We start from the raw sequence: 25,150 nt of genomic DNA on the forward strand, positions 1-25,150 counted from the left end.
TGCATTAAAACCAATTAGGCAGATATTCCTTCTCCTCAATGATTTTCTTAATGCCATCTGGGAACTTGCCTGCTGCCTCTGCATGAGCAGAGGCTGCTTCTCTTGTTATCTTGACAGTTTTTAAGCCAAACCTCTTTCTAAAATTATCAAACTATCCTTTGTTGGCATTAAATTCTCTAGCCTTATGTCCTTCACCTTCCTTTTGCTTTAAATTGTATAATGACTTTGCTGTTTCTCAAATCGTGTCAGATAGGTATGTCTTTCTTATAGCAATCCTCCACCCACATAAAAGTTGCATTCTCAACATGAGATAAAAAAGTATTTTGCAGAAAGCTCTAGGTTTTTGCACCTGCTTGCATAGCTTCACCTATGGCTTCATGAATTTCCTTTTCTTTCTTACAAAGGTCCTTAAACTAGCTTTGTTTATCTTGAAATGGTAGGAAATCACAGCTGCAGACCGCAGTCTCTGGTACCTATCAAGCAATTCAGTGTTCTCTTGTAATGTCATGACTGTGCTTCTTGGGAGCCCTTCCAGCATCACTAGAGGCACTTCGTATGGGTCCCATGGTTATTATTCAAGGTCTGTGCTATTGTGCTAAACTTGATGAAGAATACTCAAGAACTCCAAGAGATCACTTTTTACTACAGTATGCAATCACAGAGTTTGGAAAGCCTTCTGTGGTTACATATGTTTTCTTCCCACGTAAGCATTTTCATGGCCTCTTTGATGTGGCCTTTCAATCTGTTTGGGGAACTGGGGTGACAGGGAGTTCACTGATTCTGCAGATAGCGTGTCCTACTCTCAAACACCTCCTCAGTTAACGTTTTCCTTATTGAACCTGAACCTATCTTTTATATTTCTCTTTTTGTCCATTGTTGCTAAGAATATAATTTACCCCCAAATGTGCATAGTATTTTTCTTCTCCTACATTTTTTTCTTTAGTACGCTAAACATACCAAGTTTCTTCAGTTCCCTACATTTCAGACTTTCCACACTTCAACCCCCAAGTTAACCTTCTTCTGGATTCTAGCCTTTGTTTTTAAGAAAATTTCTCCCTTATTACATTTTATTATGAAACTTTTCAAACATGTGGAAAAGTTGAAAGAATTGTACAGTGGACACCCATATTCTCACCATCTACTTTCTATAGTTTTCATGTATTAATTATGCAGCGCTTCACTTATTTCTCTATCCATCTCCTAATCTTTTTTTTTTAAGCATTTCATAGTGAGTTGTAGATATCTAAACATTTCATCATGCATATCATGAATTAGGAGCTTCCCAGGTGGTGCTTGTGGTAAAGAACCCACCTGCCCATGCAAGAGACATAAGATATCACAGGTTCAATCCTTCAGTCGGTAAGATCCCCTGGAGAAGGGAATGGCAACCCATTCCATTATTCTTGCCTGGAGAATCCCATGCAAAGAGAAACCTGGCGGGCCGCAATCCATCAGTTCGCAAAGAATCAGACACGACTGAAGCGACTTAGCCCACGTGCATCATGAATTAGAACTGAATATTTGTTTACAGTTTTTCTTTTTAGGTATGTTTATACACATTATTCGGAGAAGGCAGTGACACCCCACTCCAGTACTCTTGCCTGGAAAATCCCATGGATGGAGGAGCCTGGTAGGCTGCAGTCTATGGGGTCGCGAAGAGTCGGACACGACTGAGCGACTTCACTTTCACTTTTCACTTTCATGCACTGGAGAAGGAAATGGCAACCCACTCCAGTGTTCTTGCCTGGAGAATCCCAGGGACGGCGGAGCCTGGTGGGCTGCCATCTATGGGGTCGCACAGATTCGGACACGACTGAAGTGACTTAGCAGCAGCAGCAGCATACACATTATTGCATAGAAATCTTAAGTGTACTATTCAGCGAGGTTTGATGAGTGAAACCCCTAACAAGATGGATATTTATCATCCCCAAAATACCTACTGGCCCCTCGAGATCAGTCCCCTGACCAATCTCCCAGGTACAACCACTCTTCTGTTTTTTTCTATCACAGATTAGGTGTTTGCCTGTTTTAAAACCTCATGTAAATGGAATCATGTACTATGTGTTGTGTTGTGTAAGGCTTCTTTCACTTAGCATGTTTCTGAGATTCATGTGTATTGCTTGTATTATTTAATTTCTTCCTTTTTATTGCTGAGTTGGATTCCAGTGTAGAAATATACCAATTTGTTTATTTTTCATCAATCCCTAGTTGTTGATGGACACCTGATTCTTTCTAATTTCTGGCTGTCTTGAATAAAGATAGCTCTGAACTCTCTTGTTATTTTTAAAATTAAAAAAAATTTTTTTTAATTGAAGGGTAATTGCTTTACAGAACCTTGTTGTTTTCTGTCTGACCTCAACATGAATCAGCCATAGGTATATATTTGTTCCCTCCCTCTTGAACCTCCCTCCCATCTGCCTCCCCATCCGACCCCTTTAGGTCGATGCAGAGCCCCTGTTTGAGTTCCCTGAGACTTACAGAAAATTCCCTTTGGTTATCAATTTTACATATGGTAATGTAAGTTTCCATGTTACTCTCTCCATACGTCTCACCCTCTCCTCATGTCTGTAAATCTGTTCTCTATGTCTGTTTCTCCATTGCTGCCCTGCAAATAAATTCATCAGTACCATCTTTCTAGATTCCATATATATGCATTAGTATATGATATTTATCTTTCTCTTTCTGACTTACTTCACTCTGTGTAATAGGCTCTAGGTTCATTCACCTCATTAGAACTGACTCAAATGTGTTCCTTCTTATGGCTGAGTAATATTCCATTGTGTTTTTGTTCTCTTGTTAGTTTTGTGAACAAATATTTCATTTCCTTTGGTCAGCTCTCCAGGGGAGGAATCGTTGGTCATATAGTAGCTGTATATTCTGAGAAATTGCCAGACATTTTCCCAAAGGTCTTTTATATTCTTTTTAGAGTTCCAGTTGATTCACATCCTCATAAATGTTTGGATATTAGCTTTTTAATGCCCTCTTAAGAAGGGCTTTTATAGAAATGATCACAGTCCTCTAGAATTGATCTGAAGGCCAACCAAAAAAAATTGAGACCTTTTTCAGATTGTTTTTAAGCCATGTTACCTTTTTGTGCACTTAAGAAACTGATTTTTGAAAATCCTAAATGTATGACTTGTTTATCCCTATTCCGTTTCATCCAATTAATTTGAGAAAACTTAGAATTTCGAATCTGCCATTGGTTGGTTTGGTGATCCCTTCCAGCTTTGTGTCATTTACAGATTTGAAAAGTGTGTTTTCTAGGTGTTTTCAGTTGTTAATGGCATTGCTGGTCCAAAGATAAAGATGGAGTCCTTGGACACATTACTGAAGACTTCTCTCTTGACTCCATTCAGCAGGATAGGCCAGCAGACTATGAATTTATCTCATAAAGTCATCTAGGACTTCCCTGGTGGGCCAGTGGTCAAGAATCCACTTACCGATACGGGGACATGGGTTCAATCCCTGGTGCGGGAAGATTCCGCATGCATGGGGGCAACCAAGCTCATGTGCCACAGCTGCTGAGCCGGTTCCCTCAAGCCTGTGCTCTGCAACAGGGGAAGCTACTGCAATGAGAAGCCCAGGCCCCCACAAACTGGAGAGTACCCTCTGTTCTCCACAACTAGAGGAAGTCTGCACACAGCAACGAAGACCAGGGTGACCACAAATAATAAATTAAAAAAAAAATGCCTAGCTTATGTTTTTGTTTGTTTTCCCACTAGAATTTAAGCTTCATTCGCGAGAGTTTCTGTCATATATCTGAGCATCTAGAATAGGGATTAAAGCATACTGTTGTTGTTCAATAAATGTTTTTCAATGAATGAATGAATGATGGATATTAATACATTTGAGGATTTTGTCAAAAGCCTTGCTAAAAATAACTTTCTTTGTTTTCCTGGAATTCCCACTATTGCAAAATGAAATAAGTGTGTGCCAGCAACATACTCTTTGGCTTTTTTGCAGAAAAGGACATGAATGAACTGATGGAAGAGTCGTTTGAAACTGTGAGTAGTGATCTTTGAATGAGAACTTTGGACACTAAAGGTGACTTCCCCAGCAAGCTCTATCCTTTGGTCTCAGGGCCTCTCTCTCCAGAACAGTGGTCTGACCAAGCCATTCTCCTTTCAGTTCACCCAGGAGAGAATATAGTGACAGGAGAATTTTGGTAACTAAGAAACTTTGAATATCCATATCTTAGTAAAGTTTTCCTTACGAGCTTTTACATAACCTTTTCAACTGTCACATGGTGTATCCTTAAAGATTGCAAACTAATTAGAGTTTCTTTTTCCATAAATTTCTCTCTTGAAAGATAATCTGATCATTTTGAGTTATCCATGCTCTGTCTTTACCATTACAAGTTGGCCAAGTGAGAAGGTTTTTTTCTGGCATGAAAATTATGCCATGTGCTGGCCTGGTTGAGCCCAGAAGTGAGAAAGGATCCAATGCAAGCTCTTTCTGTGTGACAGCATTTATTAAAGTCCTGTAAACCAGTCTTCATTTTCCCCTGTCACTGTTGGAGTGACTTTTCCTTTGCCCTCAGTTTCAAGATGAGATGGGATTCTCCAGCATGGAAGATGATGGCCCAGAACAGGAGGAATGTGTGGCTGAGCCTCGGCCTAACTTTAACACTTCTCAAGCCTTATGGTAGGCTAACCAAAGACCTTGAGACCTAGAGTAGAGGAAAAGTGTATGTCTGAGAAGGTTTTGAGACGTTTTGGTTAACTATTTCTCATCCCTGACTACCTGTTGTTACTGATATAAGGATGCTGAGCCCCATGGGGGTGTTGGGTGTGAAGTGAATAATTCTCCTTCTTATGGGGCAGTGCAGCTCTAGACCAAGCTGTATCTGTTTGGGAAGGGAGAAAAAGCAGTATCTGGCATCCATAGCAGCTTCTCCAGGTGAGTGGTGCTGGAGAGGTGTGTAGGATGCTGTGTGGCCAGCCATACAAACTACTCCAAAGTGTAATATCCAGTATGTCCCTTTTGTTCTTCTGCTTTTCATTAACAGAACAATAGTAAAAGTTAATGAACCTTCGTTAGTCTCCAGGGCATTAATTGAGCAAACCATGAAGCACCTGCGGTAATGCCCTGGCGTGTCAAAAGTGTGTACTGCCCTTTTCACATGAATTAGCACTTCTGTTGTCCCATCCAGAAAGTAGAAGCTTTAATTTTTCCCCCTATATTTGTGTTGAGTTTGCAGAGTTCATCCATACTTTGTTGTTATCCTTTCTGAGCAGCAGCCTACTGTCATTAGGTACTGGCTAGATGTCTGGGTATGGTTTGTGCCATGGGTGGAACAAAGCAAAACCCAAGGACTCATAGCCTTTAATTAGTCCTGTGCTTTACCTTAACAGCATTACCTAACTAGAGAGCTTTGGATCCACCTGAAAGCTAGACCTTCAGGTAACGTGCAATTTAGTGAAAAAGGCTAGGTATACTAACCAATGCCTAAAAGTCGGGGGTAGCAGTCATCAATTCAGTCAGTTCAGTCGCTCAGTCATGTCTGACTCTGCGACCCCATGGACTGCAGCACGCCAGGCTTCCTTGTCCTTCACCAGCTCCTGGAGCTTGCTCAAACTCACATCCATCAAGTCGGTGATGCCATCCAACCATCTCATCCTCTGTCATCCCCTTCTCCTCCTACCTTCAGTCTTTCCCAGCATCAGGGTCTTTTCTAATGAGTCAGTTTCTCACATCAGGTGGCCAAAGTATTGGAGTTTCAGCTTCAGCATCAATCCTTCCAATGACTATTCAGTCATATTCCATTATAATAAATACCGTAATATAACCACAACAGAAATCTCAAGAGTTCCTTCCCCCCCCCGACTTTGTTGAGTTCTAATTGATAGACAAGGTTCTAAAACGTTGAAAGTGCACAGCGTGATGATTTGATATACATTATGTATTACAAAAGGATTTCACCCTTGAAGTTAATGAATACTTCTGTCACCTCACATATTTACCGTTTTTATTTTTTTGAGAACATTTTCAAGGTTTCTTAGAGTTCTTTTTTTCTCAGTTTTATTTTTATTGATTTTTTTGTAACACCAAAAACATTTTGTATTGGGGTACAGCCAATTACCAATGTTGAGATAGTTTCAGGTAAACAGTGAAGGGACTCAGCCATACATATGCATGTATCCATTCTCCCCCAAAGTCCCCGCCCATCCAGGCTGGCACATAACATTGAACAGAGTTCCATGTGCTGTACAATAGGTTTTCGTTGGTTATCCATCTTAAATATAGCAGTGTATACATGACCTTCCCAAATTCCTTCACTATCCCTTACCCCGCAGCAACCATGAGTTTCTTTTTAAAGTCTGTGAGTCTCTTTCTGTTTTGTAAGTTCATTTGTATCATTTCTTTTTACATTCCAAATATAAGGCATGTCATATGATATTTCTCCTTCTCTAACTTACTTCACTCAGTATGATACTCGAGGTCTGTTCATGTTACAGCAAATGGCTTTATTTCATTCTTTTTAATGGTTGAGTAATATTTCATTATGTGTGTGTGTATATACATATATGTATATATACACACATGTATCATATGATACTGAAAGAGAAACTCCCCAGGTCAGTAGGTGCCCAATATGCTACTGGAGATCAGTGGAGAAGTAACTCCAGAAAGAATGAAGGGATGGAGCCAAAGCAAAAACAATACCCAGCTGTGGATGTGACTGGTGATAGAAGCAAGGTCCAATGCTGTAAAGAGCAATATTGCATAGGAACCTGGAATGTCAGGTCCATGAATCATGGCAAATTGGAAGTGGTCAAACAAGAGATGGCAAGAGTGAACGTTGACATTCTAGGAATCAGCGAACCGAAATGGACCGGAATGGGTGAATTTAACTCAGATGACCATTATATCTACTACTGCGGGCAGGAATCCCTCAGAAGAAATGGAGTGGCCATCATGGTCAACAAAAGAGTCCAAAATGCAGTACTTGGATGCAATCTCAAAAACGACAGAATGATCTCTGTTCGTTTCCAAGGCAAACCATTCAATATCACAGTAATCCAAGTCTATGCCCCAACCAGTAATGCTGAAGAAGCTGAAGTTGAACGGTTCTATGAAGACCTACAAGACCTTTTAGAACTAACACCCAAAAAAGATGTCCTTTTCATTATAGGGGACTGGAATGCAAAAGTAGGAAGTCAAGAAACACCTGGAGTAACAGGCAAATTTGGCCTTGGAATACAGAATGAAGCAGGGCAAAGACTAATAGAGTTTTGCCAAGAAAATGCACTGGTCATAACAAACACCCTCTTTCAACAACACAAGAGAAGACTCTATACAAGGACATCACCAGATGGTCAACACCGAAATCAGATTGATTATATTCTTTGCAGCCAAAGATGGAGAAGCTCTATACAGTCAGCAAAAACAAGACCAGGAGCTGACTGTGGCTCAGACCATGAACTCCTTATTGCCAAATTCAGACTTAAATTGAAGAAAGTAGGGAAAACCACTAGACCATTCAGGTATGACCTAAATCAAATCCCTTATGATTATACAGTGGGAGTGAGAAATAGATTTAAGGGCCTAGATCTGATAGATAGAGTGCCTGATGAACTATGGAATGAGGATCGTGACAATGTACAGGAGACAGGGATCAAGACCATTCCCATAGAAAAGAAATGCAAAAAAGCAAAATGGCTGGCTGGGGAGGCCTTAGAAATAGCTGTGAAAAGAAGAGAAGCGAAAAGCAAAGGAGAAAAGGAAAGATATAAACATCTGAACGCAGAATTCCAAAGAATAGCAAGAAAAGATAAGAAAGCCTTCTTCAGCGATCAATGCAAAGAAAGAGAGGAAAACAACAGAATGGGAAAGACTAGGGATCTTTTCAAGAAAATCAGAGATACCAAAGGAACATTTCATGCAAAGATGAGCTCGATAAAGGACAGAAATGGTATGGACCTAACAGAAGCAGAAGATATTAAGAAGAGATGGCAAGAATACACAGAAGAACTGTACAAAAAAGATCTTCACGACACAGATAATCACGATGGTGTGATCACTGATCTAGAGCCAGACATCCTGGAATGTGAAGTCAAGTGGGCCTTAGAAAGCATCACTACGAACAAAGCTAGTGGAGGTGATGGAATTCCAGTTGAGCTATTCCAAATCCTGAAAGATGATGCTGTGAAAGTGCTGCACTCAATATGCCAGCAAATTTGGAAAACTCAGCAGTGGCCACAGGACTGGAAAAGGGCAGTTTTCACTCCAATCCCAAAGAAAGGCAATGCCAAAGAATGCTCAAACTACCGCACAATTGCACTCATCTCACACGCTAGTAAAGTAATGCTCAAAATCCTCCAAGCCAGGCTTCAGCAATATGTGAACCGTGAACTTCCTAATGTTCCAGCTGCTTTTAGAAAAGGCAGAGGAACCAGAGATCAAATTGCCAACATCCACTGGATCATGGAAAAAGCAAGAGAGTTCCAGAAAAACATCTATTTCTGCTTTATTGACTATGCCAAAGCCTTGGACTGTGTGGATCACAATAAACTGTGGAAAACTCTGAAAGAGATGGGAATACCAGACCACCTGATCTGCCTCTTGAGAAATTTGTATGCAGGTCAGGAAGCAACAGTTAGAACTGGACGTGGAACAACAGACTGCTTCCAAATAGGAAAAGGAGTACGTCAAGGCTGTATATTGTCACTCTGCTTATTTAACTTCTATGCAGAGTACATCATGAGAAACGCTGGACTGGAAGAAGCACAAGCTGGAATCAAGATTGCCAGGAGAAATATCAATAACCTCAGATATGCAGATGACACCACCCTTATGGCAGAAAGTGAAGAGGAACTCAAAAGCTTCTTGATGAAAGTGAAAGAGGAGAGTGAAAAAGTTGGCTTAAAGCTCAACATTCAGAAAACAAAGATCATGGCATCCGGTCCCACCACTTCATGGGAAATAGATGGGGAAACAGTGGAAACAGTGTCAGACTTTATTTTTTGGGGCTCTAAAATCACTACAGATGGTGACTGCAGTCATGAAATTAAAAGATGCTTACTCCTTGGAAGGAAAGTTATGACCAACCTAGATAGCATATTCAAAAGCAGAGACATTACTTTGCCAACAAATGTCCGTCTAATCAAGGCTATGGTTTTTCCTGTGGTCGTGTATGGATGTGAGAGTTGGACTGTGAAGAAGGCTGAGCACCGAAGAATTGATGCTTTTGAACTGTGGTGTTGGAGAAGACTCTTGAGAGTCCCTTGGACTGCAAGGAGATCCAACCAGTCCATTCTGAAGGAGATCAGCCCTGGGATTTCTTGGGAAGGAATGATGCTAAAGCTGAAACTCCAGTACTTTGGCCACCTCATGCGAAGAGTTGACTCATTGGAAAAGACTCTGATGTTGGGAGGGATTGGGGGCAAGAGGAGAAGGGGACGACAGAGGATGAGATGGCTGGATGGCATCAATGACTCGATGGACGTGAGTCTGAGTGAACTCCGGGAGTTGGTGATGGACAGGGAGGCCTGGCGTGCTGCGATTCATGGGGTCGCAGAGAGTCAGACACGACTGAGCGACTGATCTGATCTGATGTATATACACACGTGTGTATATATGTGTGTGTGTGTATATACTCCTTATCTTCCCGTGAAGGAGGGCATGACAACCCAGTCCAGTATTCTTGCCTGGAGAATCCCCAAGGACAAAGGAGCCTGGTGGGCTACAGTCCATGGGTCACAGAGCTTTGGACATGACTGAGCACAGGCCGGCGGCACACCCCAGCTTCTTTATCCATTCCTCTGTCAGTGGACATTTGGGTTTCCGTGTCTTGGACATGGTAAGCAGTGTTGCAGTGAGCATTGCGGTGCATGCATCTTTTGGGGCCGTGTTTTTCTCTGGATATATGCCCAGGAGTGGGCTTGAAGGGTCACATGGTAGCTCTGTTTTTATTTTTTAAAGAACTTTCACACTGTTCCTTAGAGTTTGTATTTGATCCACCTACTTCACACCATATGTCATAGAAAAAAAAATTCTAATGTAGCAGAATAGAACCTGAGCACCTATTATCATGGGATGTGATCAGTAGACCTATTTCATTTCCACTACACACCTCTGTGTGTCAAGTTTTAAAATTTGGGAATTACATAACTACTTTAAAAATTCTTATTCAGTTCAGTTACCTTCTGGTATTCAGTTGATCTACTTAGGCTGCTGCTGCTTTTACCTGGAAATACAAACCTAGCTTATTATTTGACTATGAGTAAAATATCACATGGAAAGTAGGTTACCTGTGCTCCCCGTATCAGCTGTCCATCAAGATAATGCTGCTTAGAATCAGGTACAGCTCTTTTTGCATTATCTACTTTTTTTCCTGCTTCTGGTCTGTTCCTCTGCTAGGTATGCAGATAATCAAAAGAGTTTTCAGTTCTCAGCAAAATTGTACAGAGGACAGTCCTGTGTCTATAGATTTTCATCCTGGGCCTGCCCATACTTACAATAAATACTGTTAAAGGAAACATAAGGTTTATCCCCAGGGGCTGTCGGAACAAAGTTATGATCGTTTAACTATTGTACAATCTAGAGGATTTATTGAATTAGGATAACCTGCTAGTCATAGCTGCTTGAGCAGTTTGTATGCTGATTTCATAGAGTAGCAACTCTTGCTTAATTACTTGAGTGTCGTCTTCTGCGTCTACCTCAGAACTAGCACTTGGATTCTTACTTCAGCCCCTGACAGTCTCTTAGGAAGTGGGGGTGGGAGGGTAGTGATAGAAAGCTTGGAGGAGGAATTTAGAGGGCTAAGATATTTTCATGGAGATGAGTAGGGTCATGCTTGGACCAGCTTCTCACTATTCGTCTAAACTGCCGTGTGCTTTAGGGTTTCCCAGGTGGCACTGGTGGTAAAGAACCTGCCAGCCACTGCAGGAGACGCAAGAAACGTGGGTTCAGTCCATGTTTCAGGAAGATCCCCTGGAGTTAGGAAATGGCAACCCACTCCAGTATTCTTGCCTGAGAAATCCCATGGATAGAGGAGACTTGTGGGCTACAGTCTATAGGGTTGCAAAGAAACAGGATGGCAGTGACTTAGCATGCATGTAGGCACCATATGCTTTAGTTTATGCCCTTTCTACTCCATGCTAGAAGGTCTTTGAGGATTTAAGAAAGGAAGTCAGGGCAGCCTGAATGAATAGGAGCTGGAGAACAGGAAATTCTAGGCCTAGGGTGGGAGTAACAGCTAGCTTAGACAACAGATGTTGTGCTTTGGGAAGATTCTGTATCACCATTAAGAATAAGTCCCAGATTAATGTAACTGTCAGTGGGATGCGAAAATTGTGGGCTCCCATTAGCTCCTTGGCTGCTTTGTTATCCAGACATTACCCTATGTTTAGATTTTAGTTTAATTTCACCTTCATTAGTATATTACTTGGAGAACGAAATGGCAACCCACTCCAGTGTTCTTGCCTGGAGAATCCCAGGGACGGGGTAGCCTGGTGGGCTGCCGTCTATGGGATCACACAGAGTCGAACACGACTGAAGTGACTTAGCAGCAGCAGTATATTAGTTAGAGTACTGATTTTAGGAGAATGGGTAGGGGACGATTAAGAACCATCTTATTTGAATCTACTTTGGGAGAAGATTTGGGTAGGCTAGGAGTTTGCCTGTTGGCTAAAGTGAGACTTGAGGGTTAGCAGTAGATGGAAGTTGCTCAGACTGGCTTAGCCTATGGTAGGAAGGAACTGAATATTGTTTTGGACCCATGGAAATGTTCAAATCCAGTCATCTCCCTATGGGGGACAGGTTTGAGAAACCACTGGCCAACTTACTAAATGAGCAGCATCGCACCATGAAGGAGCTACTTGAACAGCTGAAGATGAAGAAATCTTCACCCAAACAGCAGCAGGAAGTAGAGAGGGTTAAGCCCCAGAGGGAGAAGGTTCATCAAACTCTGATTCTAGACCCAGTGCAGAGGAAGAGGCTGCAGCAGCAGATGCAGCAGGCAAGACTCTTCTTGGTAATGTTAATATTGGATCATCTTCATCTTTTGAGATGAAACCAAAAATTAGCAGCTTGTGAAAGTCAGAAATAGGTGTCTTGGTAACCATTGAAACCACAGGACCACAGCATCTTCACGTCGGTCAGGACCTTGAGAAGTCACCATGTTGTGTCTTTATGGCTCAGATAAGAATGCGTGTAAAAGGACTTCCCTGGTGGTCTAGTGGTTAAGCCTCCAAGCTTCTAATTCAGGGGGCACAGATTCGATCCCTGGTTCGGACCTCAGATCCCGCATGCTGCACAGCATAGCCTAAAAAAAAATGAAAAAGAATGCTGTAAGATTTCAAAGAATCTTTATTAATCCCTTCTGAATTGAACAGTCTTATGCCAGAGTAGTTTTTGTTCTTTCTAATCTCAGTTCCTCTGCTTTGAGGTTAAACTTCCTTTGATTCTGTCATTTTGCTGAAGTAGAGCATATCTGAGAAAAAACTTCATAGTGAGATAACTGTGTTGTTTTCATAGTCTCTCTATAAAGTGAAATGTGTTTGATAAAGTCACTGACATTGGTCTTCTGGGTTCCGGAGATGACAGCATCATAACATGTCACACTGTATTATTTTCTTTCCCTTCCCAGCATGTTCAGCTCTTGACGCAAATTCACCTTCTTGCCAGTTCTAACCCCAGTCTCAGGTTGGAGTCCAGTACCACCAGGATATTTCTTGTAAGGTTTCAGATACTCCTAAATCTAAAGAATTGTGTATTCAATTAGTTAGGAAGTCATTTCTCACAGATACCAAGTCATCATGAGCTACATTAATTCTTCTCTCCTGCATGTTTTGGTAAATATTTGTATGGCTTCCTATGCTTGCTGAGAAAACATAAGTTACTGCTTCCCAGGAAAGGACACAGTGTGTGTTCAATTTTCTAAAGACAATTCCTCTTATCTTTTTATTGGGTGCTCTTCCTCACCTGTAGATCCACCCATCTTAGGCTTTTGGTACTTCTCTTCTTTTTATTGAATTCATAATTTATGAAGCTTGATATCATTGTTTTATATATAAAATTAATTTTGCTTGTGGCATTTTGAAATATTTTGGAGGAAGGGCTTTTAATTTCAAAATTTTGGGAATTCCCTGGTGGTCCAGTAGTGTAGGATACGTCACTTTCACTGTCAGGGCCCAGGTTCATTCCCTTATTGGGGAGCTAAATAAGATCCCATGAGCAGCAGGGAATGGGCAAAAAATTCACATTTTAAAATCTGAACTTTGGGGCAGTAATAAGGATATCCTTTACTTGTTGGGTAAGTCCCTGGAGTCTGAGTTGACTCGTAATCAAATCTTCCTTGGATAGTCAGCGGAGTATGTTTCCCTCTTATTGTGTTCAGAGGATCATGAGGAATACTTTATTCTGAGTGTTATTCAGAGGAACAAATAAAAAATTATTTATTAATTTTTTAAGTAATGGCTCTCACTCTTTGAGAGTTATAATTCCATCTGGGGAGCTAGAACATACATCCAGAAGGCTGAGGAACACTCAGACTGAGAATAAAGCAGTAATAAATTAGTATATCAGAGATCCTCAAATATCTGAAGATTTAGTAGAAGAGCTCTCTTAATGGAAAAACGTTAATTATGAAAGACCTTATGACGATTTTAACCTGTTTTTATCCTATTGTAGGAAGGACAATTTTTCTCTCAGAGGCTAAGAGCTACTGGTATTGTCTAGAACTCACAGCTCCTTTGTGTTCTGTTTTCCCAGAAAGAGCCGGGAACCTTTGCTCAAAACTCCATTGCCCTTCATCATCAGTTCAGTCCCAAGTTTCAGACCTTGTTCCAACCCTGTAACCTGATGGGAGCCATGAAGCTCATTGAAGCCTTCAGCACACAAGTCAGCGTTGACTGGAGTCCTCGTAAAACTCTCACGAAGACTGGTAGGGAACAGATGGGTCTGCTTTAAGTTTTTATTTGCAGTACGAGGTGGGTGTCTTACCCCACAGACCATTTCCTAGGGGATAATTTCCTAGGGTTGGAAGAAACAGGTATTTGTAACTTCTTTCTTCTCTCTTTTATCCTCCCTTTGTGTTCATTACCTACGTTCTAGAACTAGGTAATAATATTTGGGCTTAAGTAGAGGATGGAGTCAGTGAACAGGACAGGGATGTGGGAGGTAGAGATGTGGGACTCATTGCTAATAATTGGACTTAAATAGAGGTTTTTCCTGTGGTCATGTATGGATGTGAGAGTTGGAGTGTGAAGAAGGCTGAGCGCCGAAGACTTGATCCTTTTGAACTGTGGTGTTAGAGAAGACTCTTGAGAGTCCCTTGGACTGCAAGGAGATCCAACCAGTCCATTCTGAAGGAGATCAGCCCTGGGATTTCCTTGGAAGGAATGATGCTAAAGCTGAAACTCCAGTACTTTGGCCACCTCATGTGAAGAGTTGACTCATTGGAAAAGACTCTGATGCTGGGAGGGATTGGGGGCAAGAGGAGAAGGGGACGACAGAGGATGAGATGGCTGGATGGCATCACTGACTCGATGGACGTGAGTCTGAGTGAACTCCAGGAGTTGGTGATGGACAGGGAGGCCTGGCATGCTTTGATTCATGGGGTCGCAAAGAGTCGGACATGACTGAGCGACTGATCTGATCTGATTAGGGATTAGGTCAAGACCACTGGTATGAGATAAAGATGGAAGTCAAGCGGTAAAGTCAGGTTATATTTAGGTTTTTACTGTCTTCTTCATTAACATCATTTTATTTCCCATAAAGATTATAGTGGTATCTCCATTTTGAGTGAAACATTGATTTGGGAGTTAGGAACAAAGTAACAATGTTGTACATTTGCCATGTTCAATATTTTAAAGACATCTGCAGGTTTGGTTTCTACTTTCATTGGTTTAGTTTTTTTTGTGTGAAAATATTTTCTGTTCTTGTAAATCAAATATTTCCTTCTGATTTCTTCCTGATTTAACAAATTAATTATGGTTTGCTCTGGATTCGGACTTTGGTCTTCATTTTAACTCCCACTCTTATAATTCAGTGGAATGTAAGTACATTATGTCATGGACACTGATCTCAAACTGCTTTATTAGTTATATGTTGGTAATGAAAACTTAACACCAGACTACAGTTATAACTTGGGCTTCCCAGGTGGCTCTGTGGTAAAAGAATCCACTGCCAATGCAAGAGATGCAGGAGACACGGGTTCGATCCCTGACTTGGGAAGATCCCCTATGGAAGGAAATGGGAACCCACTTCAAGTATTCTTGCCTGGAGAATCACATGGACAGAGAAGCCTGATGGACTACAGCTGATAGGGTTGCAAAGAGTTGGACACAACAGAGTACACATGCGGTTATAACCTACATATATAGTGACCTGTGCTTTTCTTCTGGGGATATAAATTACACTTATGGAAGGATAAATATAACTATAGAGGTGCTTATCTCTGAAAAGGCAGAAGTGCCTGGAATTGGGAGGCTTAGACAACAAGACAGAAATGAATGAGACTGAATTGTCTCATTCTCTTTCTGATTTTTTTGTCCCAACCTCAGGAAGAATCTGGGAGAACTTAATGAAAGTTAAGTAAGAATAAGTGAAATTTGGAATACTAGATTCGTGAGGGAGATTAAAGAAGTGGGAGTCTTATCCTGGAAGAAAGAAAACATTGTTGAAGGTCACTTACCTTTCAAGGATTTAAAAGGGGAAGGAGGTAAAAATGTTTTGAGCATAGGGTATCTGCCAGGTGTTCCTTGGTACTTGATAAGTGTTTATGTTAGTGTGTTAAGTGTTCCACACAGGAAAGAAAAAGACAATCAACTTTTAATAACGTTGAATGGGACTCCTTTTATGTACATGTTTGGCTGAGAATGATTGTGGAAACTTTTGGGAGATGGGTATATGGGTGGATACCCACATTATTTAGGGTCAGCTCTCTCTAAATGCCAAAATACATTCAGAAGCTTTTGTGAATCCCTCTTTTGTTCTGGAATTTCACTTACAATGAATTTTCTTCTTACAGCCTATAGATTGCCCTATTTGCTAAAGCAAGTGGCTTGGATCCTAGCCACGAGCAAGGTTTTCATGTATCCAGAACTACTTCCAGTGTGTTCTCTGAAGCCCATGAATCCCCAGGATAAGAATTTCTTCACCAAGGCAGAGGACAGGTAAGGACTTAGTGTAGCAGAGAAGAAAATCAGAAGACTCGTGTAATAAGGAATGGACACAAAAGACAAAGAAAAGCCGTGTAGATGGACACAGTTCTATAGTATGTACCTGTTCCAGCAGTGCTCTTTTTAGGGGATTACATTTACATTTTGGAAACATTTTATGTTGTAATTTGTCTTTTGTTTATCGTAAAAACAAATCTCATAATACTGTTGGAGGAAAATTTTCAAGAAAAAACATTTGTATCCATTATCCTCACCAGCCCAAGACAATGATTTTTTTCTTTTTATATTTCGTACATAATTATTGCCAATTTGAGTTTAATTTTGTTTTGCTTTTTTTAGCTTAACATCTTCTTGAAATTGTTTTTCTATATGCCATGGTGTAGCATTGTCTATTTTTTTTTTTTTTGTCTGTATATTGTCCTTTCAGGCTGTATTAATGGCCCGATCATAGTCCTTTTATTTGCCTCTTTTCCCTCCTGGTCTTGTTTGGCTGTTCACCAAGGATCTTTGTGCATAGAACTTTTGAAACTTTGAGTTTATCTCTTTGGGTAAATTCTAAAGAGTGAGATTATTTAATAAAGGTTATAAACACTTTTCTGGCTCTTAATGTGTATTTCCCCACTGCCATCAGCAAATATGTATACAGGTAACTAATTGAGTACGTTACGTTGGGAGGTACTGTTGGTGAGGATTTAATATATGTAACATGGTGCCCAATATTCATTTTATATTTGTTTTATTAGAGCCATTCTCCTTCCCTCAAACTTTGTTTTTATGATTGCTGTAAAACACATCATGTTGTGACATTTATTAGCAATTTATGCCTGGTTTTGCCTCTTAACACTTGATGGGAACACCTCACTGAGTCTTACTTGCATAGTACTTCTTAGTATTGAGTGAATATCTGAAATTTTCTATTGAGTTTCCATTAACTTGTACAAGAATTAGCTGTAAAAAATGTGGGTTGCAGAATGTGGAGTTTGTCTGGGAGGCCTTTTTGCAGGATGGATTGTCAAGTGAGATTGAGTGTTGCTGCCCCTTTCTCAGTTCGTTAGCTTTAGGCCTGAAGCACTTTGAAGGGACGGAGTTTCCCAAGCCTCTGATCAGCAAGTACCTTCTCGCTTGCAAGACTGCCCACCAGCTGACAGTGAGAATCAAGAACCTCAACATGAACAGAGCTCCTGACAACATCATTAAAGTGCTCCCTGCATGCTCCGCCGGGCACCTTGGCTGAATGCAGCCATTCCTATCTTTTTCTCAGTTCAGTGAATAGCCTTTTATCTAACGCTGCTGCTGCTGCTGCTAAGTCACTTCAGTGTGTCCGACTCTGTGCGACCCCATAGACGGCAGCCCACCAGGCTTCCCCGTCCCTGGGATCCTAACTGCACACTAGCCCTCTTTTCCTTTCTAAGGTCATTAATCTATTCTTTTTGTATGGAGTATCATCTTCTTCCCCTCTTATGGATATTCTCGCTAAATATAAAATTGTTCAAATGTAAAAATACTGCTCAAATTTGTTTTCTTTTAGTCATTTATTCTCTTCTTCCACTCTAACCTTCTTCAAAGGGTAGGCAACAATCCACTTATATCCTTCTTAATTCTTTTAATTTAGATGTTTATATCAAAGTTATAAACTATACTTTAAAGCAGGGTTCCCCAGCCCCCAGAGCACAGACTGGTACTGGTCCATAGCCTGTTGGTAACTGGGCTGCACAGCAAGAGGTGAATGGCAGGCTAGTAAGCTAAGTTTCCTCTGTATTTACAGCCATTCTCTATTGCTTGTATTAACGCCTGAGCTCCACCTCCTGTCAGATCAGCGGTGGCATTAGATTCTCATATGAGTATGAACCCTTTGTGAACCATGTGTGTGAGGGATCTAGGTTGCCAGCTTCTTATGAGAATCACCCTAAAACTATCCCTTGGGTCCCCCCACCCCTGTCCTGTGGAAAAATTGCCTTCCACAATATCGGTCTCTGGTGCCAAGAAGGTAAGGGACCACTGCTCTAAAGAGTTAAATACCTCTATGAGTCTTGTCATGAAAAACAATCATTTTTCTCCCTATTTCCTGCTAAGCAAGATTTCTGCAGGGATGGTACATTTACTTCTAATCTAGGATCTAGGTAGCATGCTTAGAATTGCTATCACTTGACTTTTCGGATTTGGGCCTTCTCTATTAAACTGAAACCATGGAAGATGAAGACAGTTCTCGCCACACTCTCTCACTGCTTCACCTCAGTTATATCACAGTGTAAGTTGGATTTTTTCCAGAGGTTACATTATAAGCAGTGTGTAAAAACTCCTCACAGCTGAGCCAGGTAGTGTATCATGATTACTTTGCTTTTCCTGCTGAGTATTTTGTTTCTCCTGGAGTTAATGATTGCATTTTTGGAGGGTGAGTGGGACTTGGTTTATTATGTATTTATTACCGGTTTAACATTAACGTCTGCTTAAGTTTTATAAATCTGTCTTCAGCGTGTCAGGTATTTCAGGTGCTCCGCTGTCACCTGCATCGTCCTGAAGAAGTCGTTCCGGAGCGCTCTGGTCCTGCTCCGCTCTACCCACGCTGCTCGCTTGGCTTGCTGCACTCATGTCTCTGGCTTTTTCTTCACAACTTTCCTGGGTGTTTGTTTCACCTCTTACTAGTGTTGGATCCTCTTATTTCTGTCTTTTTAAAAAATTTTTATTTGTTTTTTGGCTCTTCTGGGTCTTCGTTGCCCTCTGGGCTTTTCTTGGGGGGCAGGGGGATGCCCTCCAGTTGTGGTGGCTTCTCTTACTGCTGAGCACGGGCTCCAGTGCGGACTTTTTTTTTTTTTTCCCAGTGCGGACTTTACCAGTGGGAGTTCAAGGGCTCAGTATTCGTGGTTCCCATTCTCTAGAGCTCAGGCTCAATAATTGTGCCTACAGGCTTAGTTGCTCTGTGGCGTGTGGGATCTTCCCGGATCAGGGATTGAACCTGTGTCTGTGTCTCCTGCATTGGTAAGTGGATTCTTAACACCGAGTCACCAGGAAAGCCCTCTTTAAAAAAAAAAAAAAGTTGTTTTTGACTGAGCTGGATCTGTTTTGTGCAGGTTTTCTCTAGTTTCGGAGAGTAGGCGCTTCCCTTGTGGCATATGGGCTTCTCATTGCGATGGCTTCTCTTGTGGAGTACGGGCTCTAGGCTGCTCAGGCTTCAGTAGTCGCAGTGTATTGGCTCTGGAACACGAGCTCGGTCATTTTGGTGACTGGGCTTATTGCCCTGTGACATGTGGAATCTTCCAGAAGTAGGGATCATACCTGTGTCTCCTGCACTGTCAGGCAGATTCTTAACCTTTGGACCCCAGGCAAGTCCAGATCCTCTTATTTCTTTAACCCCACATCTCTTTTCCCTTGTTTTAGTGGAGCACATCCTAGCATTCTGAGGGAGAGTGCTTGAGAAACAAGTTTTTAGATTTAAACTGCTTGTATTCATCGTATTATGACATGACATGACCAATATTATAGTTTCCTGTTTTGCTGTTGTACTGTATACCTGGTTTGTATATGTTACTATTGTTAGTGTGTAACAAGTGTACATAAGACCTGTCTATGAATCTATATTTACTCAAAATTAAAAGTTTGGACTATGTCTGTATGTCTGTTCTCCCACATCAGTGGGTCCAACATTCTAGGTTGAAAATCACTTTTATCAGAACATTTTAAGGACTCCATTATCTTCTAGTTTCTAGCACTGGCTCTTTAGAAATTTGATGCCCTTTTGACTACTGAACCTTTTGATGACACGTGTTTTTTTCTCTCCCTCTGGCAGTACGTAAGATTTTTCCTGTTTCTTCAGTGTTTTGAAATTGCATGATAATATGCCTTGTGTGTCTAGATAATATACTATGTGTCTAGTTTTACTAAGTATGCCAGGTACTTGATAAACTTCAGAAAATCATAGGTTCTGGTTTTAAAATTCCTGTACTCCTATCTACTGTGATACCAGGACTTTTACCTCAGGCTGCTCTTTCGTGAACTCTGCCATTAAATGTCAGTGTTACACAGTAATTTTGCAGTATCTAAATTTTGCAGAATCTCACCCAGATTCATCGTTTTTGGTATTCTGTCTCTTCATAATTTTCAGATCTGTGTCTTTGGTCCAGATTTCTCTTCAGAGCTCCAGATTAGTGAAGTCAACTGTTTGAAGGAATTCTTAGCTCAGTTGCCTCACTGACTCCTCAGACTGAACCACATGTCCCTCTGCACCCTCCAGTTGTTGCCACTGCCACCACCAGCCTACTCCCCTCCCCCAACTTACACTTTACTGGATCTGTTCTTTGTGTACGACGTTACTGACTAGACATTTGCTCGACCTATAAACCTAGGAGTTCTCCTCGACTCCTACTTGATCATTACCATCTGTCTGTCACTAAGTCCTTGGCATTCTTACTCTGTCTCCTGCTCTGTTGCCCGTGGCCTTGGTTCGGCACCTGAACTAAGTTGCACCTACATGAACGTAGTATTTTTCTAATACTACAGGATTAGTGTCTCTGATTCAGGCTCCACTGATTCCACCCTGCACATTGCTGCCACAGCCGCCTTTACTCCTTTAGCGCGGAGTGGAGACTGCTTGGCATGTGCAGAAGGCCTCTCCTGTCTGCCTCTGACTTGTCTCCTGCAGTTTCTTCACAATTCTTTGACTGTAACCAGACTGATCTCTTTGTGTTCTTTAAACACATTTGTGATTTTGGAAATGAAGTAAATTTTGTCCTCCCTTGCTTCATTTAGCAAACTCTGTTTCTTTAAGATTTATTTGTAGTTGGACCTAGTCCAGAAAAATCTTAAATTTGTAAATTTGAGTTCTGTGTCATTTTTTGTGCACATCTGTAACCTTTCTTACCTAGAACGTTATTAGTGGTTTCTTTCTTTTTTAAAAAATTTGTGGCGTCATGGGTCTTTGTTGTTGTGTGCAGGCTTGATCAGTAGTTGTGATGTGCAGGTTTAGCTGCCCTGAGGCATGTGAGATCTTAGTTCCCCAAGCAGGGATTGAACCCTAGTCCCCTGCATGGGAAGGCGGATCCTTCATCGCTGGGCCACCTCATCATTGGTTTCTACTTGACTGTCTCTTCCGCTGTCTGTAAGCTCCTTGGGAGCAGGGATTGCCTCCTGATCTGTATGCTCGGCTCGTAGCACAGTGCCTAGTGCTTATTGTCAGTGTAAGCTCATTCCCCTCTTCGTTCACTCTTAAAACTGAGCTGTCTCAGTCTTTCCGTTCTTTCCTTCCCTCCCAAAGTTCCTTGCACCATTATTTGCTTAAAAGGAAGCTTCCATGTGGTCAGGTTAAGGATTAATAACGCACTCCCATTTGCAGGAGCAAATTTTAGATAAGATGACTCTGCTTCCTTTTCTCTGGGACCTAAAATTTTCCCTTCCTGGTGACTAGAATGGAGCTTATCAGAAAATACTAAGTAATAATAAAATATTTATTAATTGGAGATTAGCTTAATTTGAAATGCAGAGCAGTCAGTATATGCTGTTTGTGTGTATATATATATATGTGTGTGTGTGTGTATGTGTGTGTGTCTGTGTGTGTGTCTGTGTGTGTGTCTCAGACCACTGCCACCACACTTCCCAAACTGATGAATGCAGTGTTTCTGGAAGGAATGTGACTCATGCTTTATTTCTTCACACTCAGTTTTATAAGAAGACCAAACAGCTGCCCATCTTAATGAAGTGCTGTGAAGAGATCCAGCCGCATCAGTGGAAGCCGCCTGTCGGAGGGAATAACACCGGCTTCCGTTCTGGTTAAAGTTACAGCCCTCCTCCTCAAAGTGTGTCAGGAGCAGAAGGTCACTACACCCCGGCAAGAACATCAAGGAAGGACTGCTTGACACCTCTGCTGCTTTAGTTATAGAACTAGGACTTAAGACATCTTCTGTCACCATTCTTGTCCTGTTTCTCCACCCCACTTCACCCTGGTGGTTCTCTAACCTTTTGAAAATAGTGGTTTTCACTATTTTAAGAAATGATAGTTTCTTAAAGGAAATTCAGAGGAGAGTTTCTAGAGTAAAAAAATCAGGATGTAGTCTTTTTAGAAATATCTGTTATCCTGCCAAAAATTCCTTCTTAAAAAGATGTCTTGAGACTGTCCTGGAAAGGCACATAATATCTAGATAAACCCAATTATTTTTTAATTTTTCTCTAATTCTGGCATGGGCTAGATCTGAGTATCCTTGTTTCCACTAGGCCAGTCTGCCGTCCATCCAGGAGGAACTGCAGTGTATAGCTGATGGTGCCAGAGAGTTAGGAAATGTGACCGGAACCACTGAGATCAACTCAGACCCAGGCCTAGGAAAAGGCAGCTCGGAACTGGAGAGTGAAACTCGGTATCCACTGCTGCTGCCTAAGGGTGTAGTCCTGAAGCTGAAGCCAGTTGCCAACCGTTTTTCTAGGAAGGCTTGGAGACAGAAGCCGTTGTCAGCCCTGAAACCCCTCCTTATCAGACCCTCAGACCCAGTCTCTGTTTCCATCCTAGCTCAAGCTCTGGGAAGACACCAGCTAGGTCAGCTTACTTCGAAGCCCCTCCAAGCAAAATGGTGGTCCGGATTCCTCCCCTGATCCAGCCAGCCACGGTCTTACAGGCAGTGCCAGGCGGCCCTCCTCTGGGGGTCCCTGGGGGGGATAGTTTTGAGTCTCCAGCAGCGCTGCCAGCTACAGCTGCTGAGGCCAGGACCAGCTTCCCTCTGCCTAAGCCGCAGACCCTGCTGTCCTCCACCCCTGTGCCCAAGCTAATGCTGCCCTCACTTGCTCCTTCTGAGTTTCAAAAGCCATGTGTGAAACGGAGAGTTTGAGAGAGAAAGGGACCCAAGGCCTCTCTCTGTCTGAAGCCTGCCCCTCTCATCCACCCTGCGCCTGTTTTCTTCACTGTTCCTGCCACCACGGTAAAGGTTGTGAGCCTCGGCAGTGGCTACAACGTGATGCAGCCTGTCAGTGCAGCTGTGGCCCAAAGTCCTCAGACCATCCCCATCACCACCCTGCTAGTTAACCCTACTCCCTTCCCCTGTTCGTTGAACCAGCCCCTTGTGGCCTCCTCCATCCCTCCCTTAATTGTCTCTGGCACCTCTGTGAATCTTTCTGTACCATCTACTCCTGAAGATAAAGCCCCAGTGAATGTAGACGTAGGTTGTCCTTTGGCTGAGGGGAAAAATGCCTTTCAAGGCCTCGAACCCAAATTAGAACCTCGGGAACTCTCTCCTCTCTGTGCTGCTGTCTTCCCCAAAGAGGAGCACAGCCCAGGGCCTCCAGCTACAGACAGAGTGTGCCAGGAACAGTTGTCGGAGAGCAGCGCTTATGGCTGGACTATTGTGAAAACAGAGGAGGGGAGACAGGCCCCTGAACCACTGCCTCAGGGCTTCCGAGAATCTCTGAATACTTCCCCTGAGGATTTAGAGGAAATCCCTGGGGAGGACATCTATGGCAGATCCCTGGATCAGGATATCCATTATGAAATCAAAGACGAACACTGGGAAACAACACTGGCTTCCCAAGTGAGGAGTCAGGTGAGCTAGAGGTGAAGGAACAGGCCTACAACAGGAGGAAGAGTCATCCAGCTATTAGGTTGTTGCAAAACTAATTGCACTTTCGTATTGTTGAACTTTGCTATTTGATGTTGGAATACATTCTTAAATAAATGTGCATATTTTATACATCATTTTAACCTGGATTTCTTGTTTTATGTATTTTCCTAATGACATTGCTTGCTGTGTATTTTATATTTATTTTAGACTAGGAAATGATGAAATGATTTTCATTCCAATCCCAAAGAAAGGCAATGCCAAAGAATGCTCAAACTACCGCACAATTGCACTCATCTCACACGCTAGTAAAGTAATGCTCAAAATTCTCCAAGCCAGGCTTCAGCAATATGTGAACCGTGAACTTCCTAATGTTCCAGCTGGTTTTACAAAAGGCAGAGGAACCAGAGATCAAATTGCCAACATCTGCTGGATCATGGAAAAAGCAAGAGAGTTCCAGAAAAACATCTATTTCTGCTTTATTGACTATGCCAAAGCCTTGGACTGTGTGGATCACAATAAACTGTGGAAAATTCTTCAAGAGATGGGAATACCAGACCACCTGATCTGCCTCTTGAGAAATTTGTTTGCAGGTCAGGAAGCAACATTAGAACTGGACATGGAACAACAGACTGCTTCCAAATAGGAAAAGGAGTACATCAAGGCTGTATATTGTCACCCTGTTTATTTAACTTCTATGCAGAGTACATCATGAGAAACGCTGGACTGGAAGAAACACAAGCTGGAATCAAGATTGCTGGGAGAAATATCAATAACCTCAGATATGAAGATGACACCACCCTTATGGCAGAAAAGTGAAGAAGAACTCAAAAGCTTCTTGATGAAAGTGAAAGTGGAGAGTGAAAAAGTTGGCTTAAAGCTCAACATTCAGAAAATGAAGATCATGGCATCCGGTCCCATCACTTCATGGGAAATAGATGGGGAAACAGTGGAAACAGTGTCAGACTTTATTTTTCTGGGCTCCAAAATCACTGCAGATGGTGACTGCAGCCATGAAATTAAAAGAGGCTTACTCCTTGGAAGGAAAGTTATGACCAACCTAGATAGCATACTCAAAAGCAGAGACATTACTTTGCCAACAAAGGTTCATCTAGTCAAGGCTATGGTTTTTCCTGTGGTCATGTATGGATGTGAGAGTTGGTCTGTGAAGAAGGCTGAGCGCCAAAGAATTGATGCTTTTGAACTGTGGTGTTGGAGAAGTCTCTTGAGAGTCCATTGGACTGCAAGGAGATCCAACCAGTCCATTCTGAAGGAGATCAGCCCTGGGATTTCCTTGGAAGGAATGATGCTAAAGCTGAAACTCCAGTACTTTGGCCACCTCATGCGAAGAGTTGACTCATTGGAAAAGAGTCTGATGCTGGGAGGGATTGGGGGCAGGAGGAGAAGGGGACGACAGAGGATGAGATGGCTGGATGGCATCACTGACTCGATGGACGTGAGTCTGAGTGAATTCTGGGAGTTGGTGATGGACAG

At 42.0% G+C, this 25,150-nt stretch overlaps 1 pseudogene; it reads left to right on the forward strand.

Moving 5' to 3' along the window:
- The window catches only part of LOC113885485, a 45,091-nt pseudogene that overhangs the window by 15,773 nt on the left and 4,168 nt on the right, over positions 1 to 25,150 (forward strand).

This window comes from Bos indicus x Bos taurus, chromosome 3 (assembly GCF_003369695.1).
Source record: "Bos indicus x Bos taurus breed Angus x Brahman F1 hybrid chromosome 3, Bos_hybrid_MaternalHap_v2.0, whole genome shotgun sequence".
In the NCBI taxonomy this organism is placed as follows: Eukaryota; Metazoa; Chordata; class Mammalia; order Artiodactyla; family Bovidae; genus Bos; species Bos indicus x Bos taurus.